This window comes from Gopherus evgoodei, chromosome 4 (genome assembly GCF_007399415.2).
Source record: "Gopherus evgoodei ecotype Sinaloan lineage chromosome 4, rGopEvg1_v1.p, whole genome shotgun sequence".
Taxonomy (NCBI): Eukaryota; Metazoa; Chordata; order Testudines; family Testudinidae; genus Gopherus; species Gopherus evgoodei.
The window spans coordinates 125,913,293-125,928,723 of NC_044325.1; the positions used below are offsets into that span (position 1 = coordinate 125,913,293).

The window sequence follows — 15,431 nt, forward strand, 5'->3', positions numbered from 1 at the left end:
AGAGTGGGGACTACAGTGACAGAACAATAAAGAAATGAGGATTTCACACCCCAGCTATTGATAAGTAAGTTGTTGCCAGAGAGTATGCTATCATGGTAGAGGTTGTGGGTGCTGGTTGCTTAACTGTCTGGCCTCTAGGGCAGGATTTTGAGGTTCACCATTACTTTCTCAGAATGCTAGCACCCATCTTTTGTTCACTTAAAATGCGAGCAGGGAAGATTACAACACCTCAACTCATGGAGCTCCAGGAAACATATAACTTCAGGTCCGGGTGAGTGTGTCTAAAAATCAGCTATGTTGTAGAAGGTCTTTAGGAGTTGAAGGAGATGTGCCATCTCGACCTCCCTAAAGAGTTCATCAACTATTAATGAAAACTAGGGTTCATAAGTCATATTCTTTGTAGCAGGAGGATGGTGGACTGATCTAATGGGCTAGTTTTAAGACTCTTTTTTCCTATCTCTTGGGTGTTCTGGTCTCTGCATAGAGATGTGGTTTCAAATCCCTCTCCTGACATGACCATTTAATTCTATACGGAGAAAATGGCCTCACTTCAATCTCCTTTGGAACAATAGAACAGAATTTGCTTAGCTTTTCTATTCCAGTAGTTGTGAGAGAAGCTCCAAACCAGGGGGAAACAGTGCTTGTTCTCTCTATTCATCAATTTTTGTCTTCCTTTATTCCAAGCCATTTTCTCAAATACATCTGTATTTCCCACACTTTTATGAAACTTTAGGGTCATCATTTCATCACCACACCACTGTACTTATGAAGTGAAGTGAAACACAATATTTTTTGGATATTCTTGCGAAGAGTTTTGCTTTTTGACCTGGAATTGAACAGGGGCTACCCGAGAGGGACAATGCTACTCCCTTTTCTTGGCTCATCCAAAAAACATAAGTCCGTGGTGCCCTTTGTTTCCCTGTTCTTCAAACATCTGTCAGGGATGGCCTAAGGAGACTTGGTCCTGACTCTCAGGGTCCCTCTCTGCCCTACCTTTCTTTATGATTCTATTGCGTGGGTTTGTGCTGTGTCGTTGTTCCAAGCTGAGCTGTTTTGCACAGTGTCACTTTGCACTCTGATGCATTGTTTCATGTTGTATGGTTTTTGCACTGACTTGTGTTGCCTTGGTTTGAGCCGAGTTCTTTTGCAGTGTGTCATTTTGCCCTATGGGGCATTCATTTGCATGGTGCTGAATTGTAGGGCTTTGCACTCCTACGTATTGTCACTTTGTGCTGTGGAATGTCGGTTCACGCTGAATTGTTTGATGTTAGATTGGGGTGTTTTCACTTTTGTTGTTGTTTATATTATATTGCAATGGCATAGAATTATAGAGCTGTACTGCTGCAAAGGCCCTGGAGAGGTCATGAAATCCAGCCCTCTCTGCTGAGGCAGGGCCAAGCAGATACGATGCATCAGGGGACCATGTGGGATCAAGTGCCCACAGCAGCCAGCCCAGGCATGGAGCAGAAGGAGGGAACCAGAGCCAGAGCAGGTTGTCTATGGGACCAAGTATATGGAAAGAATCCTTGACAGAGGTTTGTTCAACCTGTTCTTAAAAACCTCCGAGGACAGAGACTCCACAGACGCCCTTGGGAGCCTATTCCAGAGCTTAACTACTCTTAGAGTCAGAAAGCTGCTCCCAACATCTAATGTGAATCTTCCTGGCTGCAGATTAAGCCCATTACTTCTTGTCCTACTATCAGTGGACATGGAGAACAATGGATCATCATCCTATTTATAATGACCAAACTTTTCTCTCTGCAGTCATCCGTTAAATGGTTATTATCGCCTCTTCCTGTCTGGGGTAGAATGGAAGAGGAGAAAATTCTTTTTGTTCTTTCTTCATGTTTTACTGAAGCTCAGAGAGGAAGGAACCTGACCTGCCTAAGATTGTAGAGAGGACAGAGAGTTTATTTCATTTTGGGCTGTGACTATAAGCAGAAGAGTGACACCTAAAGGCTGTTGCTGCTGCCCAATATGGGGCTTAAACTTTTGATGGCAGGATTAAGAGTCTCATGCTTTACCAACTGGGTTAGCTGGATTTGAAGTCAGTCAACTGCCCAGTCGCAGTTTAGAAGGAGCCCTGAGCATGTTTATTTGCAGAGCTGGGGTTCCCTGTCTGACATTTGCCTTCTTTCCTAGTTTGTTATGTCTCCAGCAAGCAAACCAGAGCTGTTACAAAGCTGGCTAGATGCTGCTCTCTAGACCAGCGAGCTGGGGTTGATTTAGCATCCTGTCACCATCAGTTGGTCAGAGTAACCAGGGAGGGAGGGTGGAATTTAGGATTCTCCCACCAGGGGGAGGTGTTGTTGGACTCATCTAGTGGAGGAGAGTCTGAAAAAGCTTCTCAGCTCCCAGAAATGGAGTAGAGAAGATGGTTCCCTGCATGCCACACACACATTTTCACAGGGAATCAGGTCCCCTGGGGAAAAACTCAAAAGAAGCCCAGACCCAGGAGTGTCAGAGAATGGAATCACTGTTTGCCTTAAGAGGTGGGTGAGGGAAACATGCAGGTCCTTAGATTCCTCCAGCGCCTGATAGAACAATTTGTGGGGAAGGTCCAGGGAAGCTGAGAAGGACAAGAAGAAGGGAAAAAGGGCTTGCAGCTGTTGTGCAATCACCATTCTCCCAGCAAAAGGGACCAGAGGGTTCAGCACTTTGGCTGCTAGTTGAGGACACAGAACTCACAAGACGGCAAAGCTCAGAGCCCCGTTACACAGAGTCAGAATGTGATCAGCTCACAGCGAGGGGGAGCAACACTCCTCTCTTGGTCTCTATGCCAGAGCTCCTATCAGCTCAGTGTCCTTCCCGCAAGAGTGGGCTGCTGAGAGGGTTGCAATGGGGTAAACGAAGGGAGAGGAGGTTTGTTCCTCCTGGGTTTTCTTTGTATTGCTCTGTGATCGTGCTGGAGGAAGCATCATTTGAGTTTGTCTCAGTGGCTTGAGTTGGGCTCAGGTTGTGACCCTGAGCACAGGGGTTCCTCCATTCTCTGCTCTTAACCCCTGAGGGAGTGGACAATGGAGCAGTTTCAGAAAGTGGATAGAAAGTAGCCTAAGAAAGTGTAGCATAAGTGAGAAAAAAACCATCATTCTTTCCCTGGTGGTCTAGTGGTTAGGGTTTGGCACTTTTCTTGCCATGGCCTGGGTTCAATTCCCAGTCAGGGAAAAGCGACTTTAGACCAAAAAAGCTTCAGTTGTTCTTCACTTGCAATATAAACAAATCGATGATTTTTTTTCCTGATACCCCTGAGGAAGAAGGGAAAGAATTGACAAGGATTTGTAGGGGATCTTAATGCATGTCAGTCAGTTAGCAAGAGTTAGGCTAACTGTAACCCTAATGACATGAGATTTGTAGAAGCGAGGATTGTGTGAGGCGAGTAGGAAAGAACTGTGTGAGAAGTTATCACGACCTTGCACTGATAATGAAATACATAGACTGGCACCCAGAAGTGAGAAAAATAAGATAGCAGGATAGCCTATGTATAAACAAAATGCAGCTGTTGCTCATTATTGTCTGTATTATTGCTTGTTATTGTCTGTAACAAAGGTATAGATGCTTGCTGTAATGGTTTACCTGTTGAGAGACCTGTCCGGGACTGGGGCGACCCAGTGTCCTAGGGCACTCCCTCCCTCTATTGCAATTGCTGGAGTTAGAATAAAGTATTTGATTTTGCTGCACCCAAACAAAAAGCGAGAACTAAGTTTTTCTCCAACACCCCCATCTTCCCAGTGTCTCTATGGCAGGGTCGGCTCCAGGCACAAGCACAGCAAGCAGGTACCTGGGATGTCCAATGGAAAGGGAAGGCTTCAGCGGCTATTAGTCCCTCTCAGAGGGAAGGACTTGCAGCCAAAAGTGGCAGTGGTAGAGCTGCCATTGATTGCAGCTTTGTAATTTTTTTTTCCAGTTGGGGTGGCAAAAACGCTGGGTCTGGCCCTGCTCCATGGAAGACAATTTGTTAAATTCCAGATGAGTAGAGTTATATCAGAGGGGCAGTCAGTGCTCAGAGAGAAGAAAAGTCAGTGATTTACACCCAACAGGGGACACTGTCTTTTTGGGTATCAGAGGGGTAGCTGTGTTAATCTGGATCTGTTAAAAGCGACAAAGAGTCCTGTGCCACCTTATAGACTAATAGTCGTACAAGAGCATAAGCTTTCGTGGGTGAATCCCCACTTCATCAGATGAAAGCAGTGGAAATTCTGTGACTGACTAGTCAACTACAAAAGCAATTTCTCCTCCCTTGATGCTCACACCTCAACTGCTAGAAGAGGGCCTCATCCTCCCTGATTGAACTAACCTTGTTATCTCTAGACTGATTCTTGCCTGCATATTTATACCAGCCCCTGCAAATTCCCACTACATTCATCTGACGAAGCGTGGATTCACCCAAGAAAGCTTATGCTCCAATACGTCTGTTAGTCTGTAAGGTGCCATAAGACTCTGTCTTTTTCAGGCAAGTGCAGGTAGCTTTGGATGGTGCTGACAATGGATAGAAAAATGGCTTGAGTCAATGACAGATGAGACCATAGAAGGGGAAGGGGAATGGCAGCCCCACAGAAGATCCTGGGTGCTCAGATGCCCCAGTTATTGCACCCTGGCCTGTCCTAGAGAGAGAAAAGACACAGAGGGACCCAGTCCCCCTACAATGATCCCATGGACAAGAACCTGGTAGGGAGTGGGGTGAAGGTTCCCTCTGGGCAAAGGGGAGCTGAAATCCCTCAGTGTCCTGGAATTTAAGCAATGGAAGCTTCAAACCCTGCATGGGTGGGGTCTGAGGTGCATCAGCAGAAGGGTGCCTGGACAGGGATGGCAGGTTTGTACAATTTTTGGTGGTGCCCAGAATGGGACCAAGTCCTGCCCCACACTCTGCACACACCTGCCTAAGGCTCTGGGAGGGAGTTTTGGTATGGGAGGGAGAGGGGTTGGGCTCTGGGAGAGAGTTTGGGTGCAGGGGCTGGGCTCAGTCAGGGGGTTGGGTGCAGGACGGTGTGCAACGGGCAGGGTCCTGGAAGGAGTTTGGGTGCAGGTGTGGGGTCTGGGTTGGGGCAGGAGGTTGAGGGTGCAGGAGAGGGTGAGGGGTGCAGCATTTACCTTGGGCATCTCCCAAAGCAACCCACCCCCCCCCGGCAGCAGCTCCTAAGCGGGAGGGCCGGGGGCATCTCTGCACACCACTGCCCGCAGACTCCACCCTTGCAGCTCCCATTGCCACAGTTGGCAGAATTGGCATTTGGGGTGGGGGCAGCGCTTGGAGATCCCCCCACCCCCGGGGTCCTCAGGGACCTACCAGCCGCTTCCGGGAGTGGTGTGCCACATGGAGCAAGGGTGGGCAGGATGCTGCCTTAGTCCCCTTGTACTGCTGCTCGTGGTGGCAGGGGTCCCAGGGCCTTTTAAATTGCCCAGGGGTGGCAAGCAGGACCAGGGCAAACACTCCCAAGGGCCTAATGTTGCTTTGCACAATGATAAATCTTGGAACAGGATAGAAATGAAATGGCAGCAGAACCTAAGGAATTAAAAGCCTCCAGATTCTTGTGTGTGCACTGACTCCAAACAGAAACTGTAATTTGACTCGCTTTGTGTCTGGCCAGTAAAATATCAAGGGAAAATCATTCCAGTGATTGTGACCCTGGGTTTGAGGAGGTTTTGGTCTTATTAAAATGTAAGTAGCATGTTACACTTGTGTTTTTAAAGGTAGCTTCCCCAAGCAATCCCAAGTTGTTCTTCCTACAACTGGCTGATGGGGGCAGCAGGGGATCTCTCCAATCTGGGGGAATATCTCTGGGCCCCACTGTTAGTTCTCCTCCTTTCTCCCCCTAACCACGCCCACCACTCCCCTCCCCATTATCAGTGTTTTAGAGCTACCCCTCCCTCCCTTTATGGTATACAGACTCTGTGACAGAGACTGACTGGGGTTCCTCTCTGCATGGCCTCAATGGGGAAGGAAAGAGACTGAGGGAGGGGGGGTAGAAGATGGGCGGAAGGAGTCAAATGAGGCTAAACCAGAAGAGAGGATATTTTCTTTCTGTTAAAAGGTACTGGAGTCTCATCGCTGAAAACCCACATCTTGAGTTACGTTTCAACCACTTGCCTTTCAATTACCAGGCAAAGTGTGAACCACAGGAACTGATAACTGCCTGCTTCCCAGCTTTATCTAAGAAGCACCTGCAGTAGTGCAACTGGTTAGCGCAGAGGGGGATACTGCTGGGGTTATGAATTCAAGCCTTATCTGGAGCACCGGTGTCTATGAGCCCTATAGCTTCCCCAGCTTGCTTTACCCAATTCTCATGGAAAGTTCCCTATTGGGAAAAGGAGAGTAAGTTCTAAAATGTAGAAATAAGTGCATAGCTTAGAAGCATCCCCCCTGTGCTGCCATTAGTTCTAGTAGATCGTTTACTGGCAGGGCAAATTGATTTCTTTGCTGCTGAGAAAGCTGCCAGGACAGGTCTGTGGGCAGCAGAGCTCCCTGCTTCTTCCAGCACACCCCTGGCTCCTTCCCTGCCTCAGTCACTGCTGTAGCAGGGTCCTATACACACTGAGCCAAGAGCTTTTCTAAGGCTTCTTAGCACAGTTGGTAGCATGTCAGTCTCATAATCTGAAGGTCCTGAGTTCAAGCCTCAAAGAAGACAATGGCTTTTGCTCCCTGCTTCAGATTTTCTAAAGGAAGTCAGAGAAATGAAACTAGAGGAGAGTGGTTTCTAGACACTAACACATACACAGACTTTTCTAAGGCATCAATTCTTCCTTCTCTATGGAGTTTGTATTCTCCATAGAGCAAAATAAAACAAAAACATGCAAGTCCAAGCCTAATATAGTATGAAACTCAATACAGATAAAATCTCACCCTCAGAGATCTTCCAATAAGCTTCTTTTGCAGACTAGACTTATTTCTAGTCTGGGCCCAATCTTTTCACCTTTTATTGTCCTTGTTCTAACTCAGGTGGTTGCTAGGGGATTTCTCATGACTGCAGCCACTTTTTTTCTGTTTCACCCTGTTATGCAGCTTTGGTACCAGGCAGGAATCTTTGTCTCTCTCCTGAGGAAGAGCCCCAGGTTTAAGATGGATTCCTGTACCAGATGACATGATCACATGTCCTGTGAGACCCCAAGCCTTCTTTCTTCCTGGCCTGACTCACAGATGGTGCAGGACAGAGCCATCTCCAGTCAATTATCCTGGTTAATAGGAGCCATCAAGAGTCTAAACCACTGTTAATGGCCCATACTTTGCATCCTTACAACAAGACCTCAGAGTTATAGTTCATATTTCTAGTTTCACATACAAGAATGATCGAGTCACACAAATAGGATGAACACACTCATTAGATTATAAGCTTTATAATGATAGCTTAGAAGAGACCTTTTGCATGAAGCATATTCCAGCTGCATCATATTCAAACGCATTAGCATATTTTCATAAAATCACATGGAATACAACATCACAGCAGGGAAGGGTTTTACTACGGCACCTGGGAGCAGTTGAGTTTCATGTTCAGGCTGTGGTATGAGTTCCTCCAGGTTTCTCGTAAGAACACAGGGACCTTAGCAGGTGCTCTCGATACGAGAATGGCCCAGATATGATAAAGCGATGGGGATTGCATTTTCCTTTTTTATTTTTGAATTTCCAATCACATTTCTGTTTGTGATTTCGTTTTGATTTGTATAACTGTGTTTTCTCAGGGATTTGATATTTAACTAAAGAAAGAATAAGCTCTCTGGGCGCTAGATGGAGGATCAGGCTGTGGCTAAGACTGCTAACAGAGCGAGAGTAGCAGGTTTTCTGTATTGTTTCCTGATCTCGTTTTCTTAATTAGTTTCTCTTCTGCATGAAATTTGCTTCATTTACATATGATCCTGGCTTGCTCAGTTGGTAAAGCATCAGACTTTTAATCTGAGGGTCCAGGGGTCAAGTCATTTGTCAGGTGAAAAAGCAACCTTTCTCTAAAAGCTGAAGAAGGCATATCTTCAGGCTGTTATCTGACATCACTCTTTTTTCCCCAGGACTTCACCTTTCCTAGGAAGGGCCATATAGGGACTGAAGGGGCAACTTCCTCACCTGCTCACTGGCCTCTCAGTCTGGATTAAGAAAGGCCTCTGGGAGCTGCAGCAAACTGCTGCATGCCAACTTGGTGAGCAAATGCAGGGCTGCCCCCACAGTGTCATCCCCTCCAGAACTCAGCAGAGGTCTGGGGGTTCTCTATTGGTCCCATGGTGTAAGAGCAGCACTCGGGACTTTGAATCCTGCAATCTGAGTTGAAGTCTCAGTGGGATCTGAGAACAATTCCTGTGCCACAAACCCTGCTGAGTCTTCCAAGGCTCTATCTTGCTTTCTCAAAGGCCATGCTAGCCTGTCTTTCACCCACTAGCTGTTGTGACTTGAGCACAAGAGGGGACATTTGATCCAGAAGCCTGGCCATGCCTGGTGTCCTGTAGGAAGGGATGCGAGATCCATTTCCTCAGAGTCCTGAAGCTGGGCGGCAGCTCTATTGGTTGACTTGCTGGCCCAAAGTCACTTGGGCGGTGTTGGTGTTCCCCAGGGATGCTGAAGGGCCTAAGGGATGGAGGTTTAATACGCCTTCCTATCAGTCAGGGCGGAAGAGGAGGGCTGCAAGAATGGGCAGGTTGATGAGCTGGGACTTCTGGCATTCGGCTGCGGACATTGTGGGGAAGTGAACTGGGAGAAGCGGTTGCTGGCCTGTGAGGAATGGCTCAGCTGGTGGAGTAAATGGACCTTGTTATTAGCCTACAAAGTTGCGATGCTCAAGACCTATCTTTTGTCTGTGGGGAATTTCCTCAGCCATGTATATCCCCCTGCTCCACGAGTGCTGCTGAGACCGAACATGATGACCTTCTACTTCTTGTAGGGCAATAGGACGTCCCTAACTAGTCAGGAGAAGTGTGGCTTTTCTGTCGTATTAGAAGCAGGATTGGGCCTGGTGGTCTTTGAAGACTTTTATGGCTCTACTTTTTTGTTTTTCAATTTTCAGTGGTGGCTGAGCTGGAGGTCAGATCAGGCCCGAGGGGAATGGTGGGGCAACCACAAAGAATGCAACTGACTCTTCCGATATGGCCATATTTTTTTTTCACCTCACTGGGTGCAGCACCGGGTATGGGATGGCCAATGGTGGGGGAAGGGGAAGGCCTCCCGTCTAGTGTTCTTCTATTCCCACCTTACATCCTACAGGATTTTCAGTGAGTGGCTAGGTGGAAGGTGCTTGCAGGATGGCGTCAGCTGCAACAGTGGCAGCCACAGCAGTGAGGCCCCGCCCCCTTAGGCTCAGTCTGAACAGAGGTCAATGTACCACTGGGTGAGACAGGCCAATTTTAAGGAACTTCCTCTGAAGGTGAGCAACTGTCCCCAGAACTTACTGACAGGAGCTTTAAAGTACTTGCAAAAGTGCATGGCCAGCATGTGCAGAGCAAAGGCTGCCCGGGGCACTGTGTCAGGCTCTGGCACTGCTTGAGACAATGGACCATCTTCAGCCACCAGGTGACCCAGGATCTAAGGCAGGAATGGGATGAGGAAGAAGTCAAGCTGAGCAAGGCATGCAAAAATTCATCTCGCCTTCGTGGGTGCTTGCGATGATGTCCTTTTTATGTGCCAGGTCTGACAAAAACATCCCAGAAAGAGAAGCAGCAGGCCAAAAAAGCAGCAGGGGTATTCTATCTGCTACCCAAGATCCATAAACCTGGAAATCCTGGATGCTCCATCATTTCAGGCAATGGCACCCTGACAGCAGGATTGTCTGGCTGTGTAGACTCCCTCCTCAGGCCCTACGCTACCAGCACTCCCAGCTATCTTCAAGACGCCACTGACTTCCTGAGGACACTACAATCCATTGGTGATCTTCCAGAAAACTCCATGCTGGCCACTATGGAGGTAGAAGCCCTCTACACCATCATTCCACACAAAGATGCATTACACGCCGTCAGGAACAGTATCCCCGATAATGTCACGGCAAACCTGGTGGCTGAACTTTGTGACTTTGTCCTCACCCATAACTATTTCACATTTGGGAACAATGTATACCTTCAAGTCAGTGTCACTGATATGGGTACTTGCATGGCCCCACAGTATGCCAACCTTTTTATGGCTGACTTAGAACAACGCTTCCTCAGCTCTCGTCCCCTAATGCCCCTACTCTACTTGCGCTACACTGATGACATCATCCTCATCTACACCCATGGAAAAGAAGCCCTTGAGGAATTCCACCATGATTTCAAAAATTTCCATCCCACCATCAACCTCAGCCTGGACCAGTCCACACAAGAGATCCACTTCCTGGACACTACAGTGCTAATAAGCGATGGTCACATAAACACCACTCTATACCAGAAACCTACTGACCACTATACTTACCTACATGCCTCCAGCTTTCACCCAGACCATACCACACAATTCATTGTCTACAGCCAAGCTCTACGATACAACTGCATTTGCTCCAACCCCTCAGACAGAGACAAACACCTGCAAGATCTCTATCAAGTGTTCTTACAACTACAGTACCCACCTGCTGAAGTGAAGAAACAGATTGACAGAGCCAGAAGAATACCCAGAAGTCACCTACTACAGGGCTGGCCCAACAAAGAAAGTAACAGAACACCATTAGCCATCACTTTCAGCCCCCAACTAAAACCTCTCCAGTGCATCATCAAGGATCTACAACCTATCCTGAAGGATGATCCCTCACTTTCACAGATCTTAAGAGACAGGCCAATCCTTGCTTACAGACTGCCCCCGAACCTGAAGCAAATACTTACCAGCAACCACACAACAAAAACACTAACCCAGGAACCTATCCTTGCAACAAAGCCCGTTGCCAACTCTGTCCATAGGACCTAATCACATCAGCCACACTATCAGAGGCTCATTCACCTGCACATCTACCAATGTGATATATGCTATTATGTGCCAGCAATGCCCCTCTGCCATGTACATTGGCCAAACCAGACAGTCTCTATGAAAGAATAAATGGACACAAATCACATGTCAAGAATTATAACATTCAAAAACCAGTTGGAGAACACTTTGATCTCCTGGTCATTCATTTACAGACCTAAAAGTCTCAATATTACAACAAAAAACCTTCAAAAACAGACTCAGTGAGAGACTGCTGAATTGGAATTAATTTGCAAAGTGGACACCATTAAATTAGGCTTGAATAAAGACTGGGAGTGGATGAGTCATTACACAAAGTAAAACTATTTCCCTATGTTTATTTGTCCCCCTGCTGTTACTCACATCTTCTTGTCAACTGTTGGAAATGGGTCATCCCGATTATCACTACAAAAGGTTTTTTTCTCCTGCTGATAATAGCTCACCTTAACTGCTCACTCTAGTTATAATGTGTATGGCAACACCCATTTTTTTCATGTTCTGTGTGTGTGTGTGTGTGTGTGTGTCTCTCTCTCTCTCTCTCTCTCTCTCTCTCTCTCTCTCTCTCTCTATATATATATATATCTTCCTGCTGTATTTTCCACTGCATGCATCTGATGAAGTGGGTTTTAGCCCATGAAAGCTTATGCTCAAATAAATTTGTGAGTCTCTAAGATGCCACAAGTACTCCTCTTTCTTTTTGCAGATAAATTAATGGAGGTTAAGTCCATGAATGGCTTTTAGCCAGGATGGGTAAGGAATGGTATCCCTAGCCTCTGTTTGCCAGAGGGTGCAGATGGATGGCAGGAGAGAGATCATTTGATCATTACCTGTTAGGTTCAGTCCCTCTGGGACACTTGGCATTGGCCACTGTTGGAAGATAGGATACGGGGTTGGATGGACCTTTGGTCTGACCCAGTATGGTCATTTTATGTTTTTATGAAGGGAGGGGAAGAGCAGTCTGATAGAGTTTCTGTAGTGTAGTGGTTCTCACATTTGCCTAACATGCAAAAGGGCCATGGTTTGAAACCAGTCATAAACAGGCTGGTTTAATTTTCCCAGCTCCTTCTGTCCTGTCCCTGGTGTTATAGGAGCAGCAGTGATTTCTATGCTCTAAAGGTCTGTTATACTTTCCCTGCTCCCACTTTTGTCTCCTCTCCCTTTCTGAATGCCTGCGAAGTGGCTTTCCCCCTACCGCTCCCTCTTGGATTGCTTGTGAGATGAATGGGCTGGTTGAAGAGCCGAAGAACTTCCAGGTAGACAAGGTGTCTGGGACTCCAGTTAGGCATTGATCACCCAGAGCATGGACACTGCCCAAGATGGAGTGTGACCAACCAGATGCAACCAAGTCATCTCTAGTCATAGGCCATGAGGAGCAGGTCCTTAAAAGGGGAAGGGGCCCCATGCTCAGGAGTGCATTCACAAGCTTGTACCTCCAGTGAATGCCCCTTGCCCGGACCACCTGGCCAGTGGTTCTCTGTGTTGTATTTCATTATGTCTCAGGAAGACTTACCTTCATCGCACCGTCCATAGCTGCGCTGTGGGACACTTACCTTGCAGAACCTTGACACCTCCAGTACCGTGCAAGTCCTGGGAGCGTGACTATGCAAGTGTGAGTGTGACACCCCCCCCCCTTCTTCTTTTGAGCTTAGCTGTCAGTATAATAAACGTGCTGCTTTCTGCCAAACTCTGGTGGGTCATTAGTCCTCCCTACACTTACTAGCTGGTCCAATTTTGGGTAACACCTGCGATAAACTCAGCCCCTGCAGGACAGAGGATGGTGAAACGAGCTGAGAAAAAGCCTTGGCATCAGCAGGGGAAAGCTAGAGGATCTTGGCCAGTCACCTTTTGAAGCCTTGTGGCTTGATCTCCTCTGCCCTTGGAGATTGGCCTACGGTGGCTGGCTCTTCCTGCTGGCCTGCTTTGCCTGAATTGCCAAAGGAGGAAGTGAGGCAGGAATGGGGCAAAAGAGGAAAGTCGATCTGAGGAAGGCAGGGCAGAAGCTAAGCACCTCAGCGCTGCTAAGTGGGGTTAGTAGAGCACCACCATTCATTCTGCAAAGCCTGGGGAGGTGTGGTTGGCTACTGGGAGGTAGAATCCGGTGCCTGCCTCTTGGCTTCCCAGGGATGGCTACTTGCATCCCAGAAGAAGAAGGATGGTTCTGGGTGAAAGGAAGACAAGCAAAGCTCTGGGAGGAAATTTGAGTGCGGGGTGCTGGCTCTGCACTGGGGGAGGGGGTTGGGGTGCAGGAGGGATGGCGCTTACCCCAGGCAATGCAGCTCCCAAAGTGACTGGTACACTCAACCCTGCAGCAGCAGCTCCTAGGTGGGCTGTGTCAGGGGGTCTCCATGTGCTGCTGCCTGTAGGTGCTGCACCCAGAGCTCCCATTGGCTGCAGTTCCTGGCCAATGGGAGCTGCGGAGTTGGTACTCGGGGCACGTGCTGTGAATGGAGACACTCCCCTTGCCGCAGGGGTTGCTGGGACATGCTGGCCATTTCTGGGAGTGTCACGAAGGGATGGAGGTAGAGTGGGCAGGGAGCCACCTCAGTGCTGCTGGCACATCTCTGCACACCCATGGGGGGAAAGGAGCAGAGGGCCTCCATGCGCTGCGTGGGGTACAGGCAGTGCACAGAGCTGCCTCCCCTCCCTGGTCTATTACAGGACTGGGTGGGTGAGGTCTTTTGGCCTGCAAGGTGCAGCAGGTCAGACTAGATGATCACATTGGTCCCTTCTGACCTTAAAGGCTCTGAGTCTAAAAGGGAGAGGGAAGTAAAGGAAATTTCTTTTAAAAAATTAACCAAAGATTGTAATACCAATATAACTCCAACAGCTCATTGTATAGTCCTGCTCCTTTCTTCCTCTACTGCGTGTTGAATGACCTGCAGGACATTGATTCTCTCATTCCATTGCTAAACTGATACAATGTGACTGAAATTAAACTAATTCCCAGCAGAGAAAACGTCACATTACTGCATTGGCTGGGCTTTGAACTCAGATCAATTGCTTAGAAAGTAGCTATGCGCACCACTATACCACCAATGCAGCTGGAGAAAGTGTTACTTAAGCTTGCCCAATGAGGCTAGACCAACATTGAGGAGATTTTCTGCCTGTTCAAATGTACTGGATTCTCATCATAAAAAAAATATACCTCCATCTTCACTTGGATTTGAACCATCAGCCTTTCAATTAGCCACCAAAGTTGTTAATCACAGGGTATGTCTACGCAACAGGATTATTCCAATTTTACAGAAACCAGTTTTTGGAAACAGATTGTATAAAGTCGAGTGCATGCGGCCACACTAAGCACATTAATTCGGCGGTGTACATCCATGTACCTAGGCAAGCGTTGATTTCCGGAGCGTTGCACTGTGGATAGCTATCCTATAGTTCCCGCATGCTCCCCTGCCCATTGTAATTCTGGGTTGAGATACCAATGAATGATGGGGCAAAAACAGTGTCATGGGTGATTCTGGGTAAATGTGGTCACTCAATCCTCCCTCCATGAAAGCAACTGCAGACAATCATTTCATGCCCTTTTCCCTGGATTGCCCTGGCAGACGCCATAGCATGGCAACCATGGAGCCCGTTCAGCCTTTTTTCATTGTCATCTGGGTGGTGCTGACAGACGCGATACTGCAGCGCTACACAGCAGCATCCCCTTGCTTTTTGCAAGTTAGCAAAGATGGTTACCAGCCATACCATACCATCTGCTGCTTTGCAAGTTGACAATGACAGTTACCAGTTATACTGTACCTTCTGCTGCTGTCATGGGTGCTCCTGGCTGGCCTCAGTGAGGTCGGCCAGGGGCGCATGGACAAAAATGGAAATGACTCAAGTTTTGTCTAAAGGGAGAGTTAGTCCTGTCTAGACTATCAGGAAAGCCTACTAAAGAACCCGAGAGGCAAATGGCCACTCCAGGTTAGAGCCCCAGACACCCCGCAGAAATGATGAGCTGCATGACATTCTAAGGGGTGCTCCTGCAACAACGCCACCCATTGCTTCCCTCCTCCCTCACCCCTCCTGGGTTACCGTGGCAGTTATCCCCCCATTTGTATGATGAAGCAATAAAGAATGCATGAATTTGAAACCACATTGACTTTATTGCCTCTGCAAGTAGAGTTCAAAGCGGGGAGGGGAGGGCAGCCTCCAGCTCCTTTGATATTCCAGGCAGGACTGAATGTCCATTAGACAAAGCTTAAAGAAGAGAATGACCTGGGAGTCATTCTCATTTTTGCTCAGGCACCCCTGGCTGACCTCACCGAGGCCAGCCAGGAGCACTCACGGGACGATGATGATGGATACCAGTCCTACTGTACCATCTGCCGTCCAGAAGGGAAGGGGATGCTGCTGTGTAGCGCTGCAGCACCGCGTCTGCCAGCAGCATCCAGTAGACATACGGTGACATTGATAAAAGGTGAGAAATGATTTTTTTCCTTTTGCTTTCATGGGAGGTGGAGGGAGATGACAACATATACCCTGAACCACCCGTGACAATGTTTTTGACCCTTCAGGCTTTGGCAACTCAGCCAAGAATTCAAATGGTTTTCGAAGAGTGCGGGAACTGTGG

General features: G+C 47.8%; 1 protein-coding gene and 2 non-coding genes across 3 annotated transcripts in view; 2 read left to right on the forward strand and 1 right to left on the reverse strand.

Moving 5' to 3' along the window:
- The window catches only part of LOC115650666 (zinc finger protein 501-like), a 1,041,190-nt gene that overhangs the window by 473,868 nt on the left and 551,891 nt on the right, over positions 1 to 15,431 (reverse strand). The window lies entirely within an intron of this gene.
- Positions 3,094 to 3,165, forward strand: TRNAK-UUU. Its single transcript has one exon. It is a non-coding gene; the product is annotated as a tRNA-Lys (tRNA).
- On the forward strand, positions 6,548 to 6,620 carry TRNAM-CAU. The gene has a single exon. It is a non-coding gene; the product is annotated as a tRNA-Met (tRNA).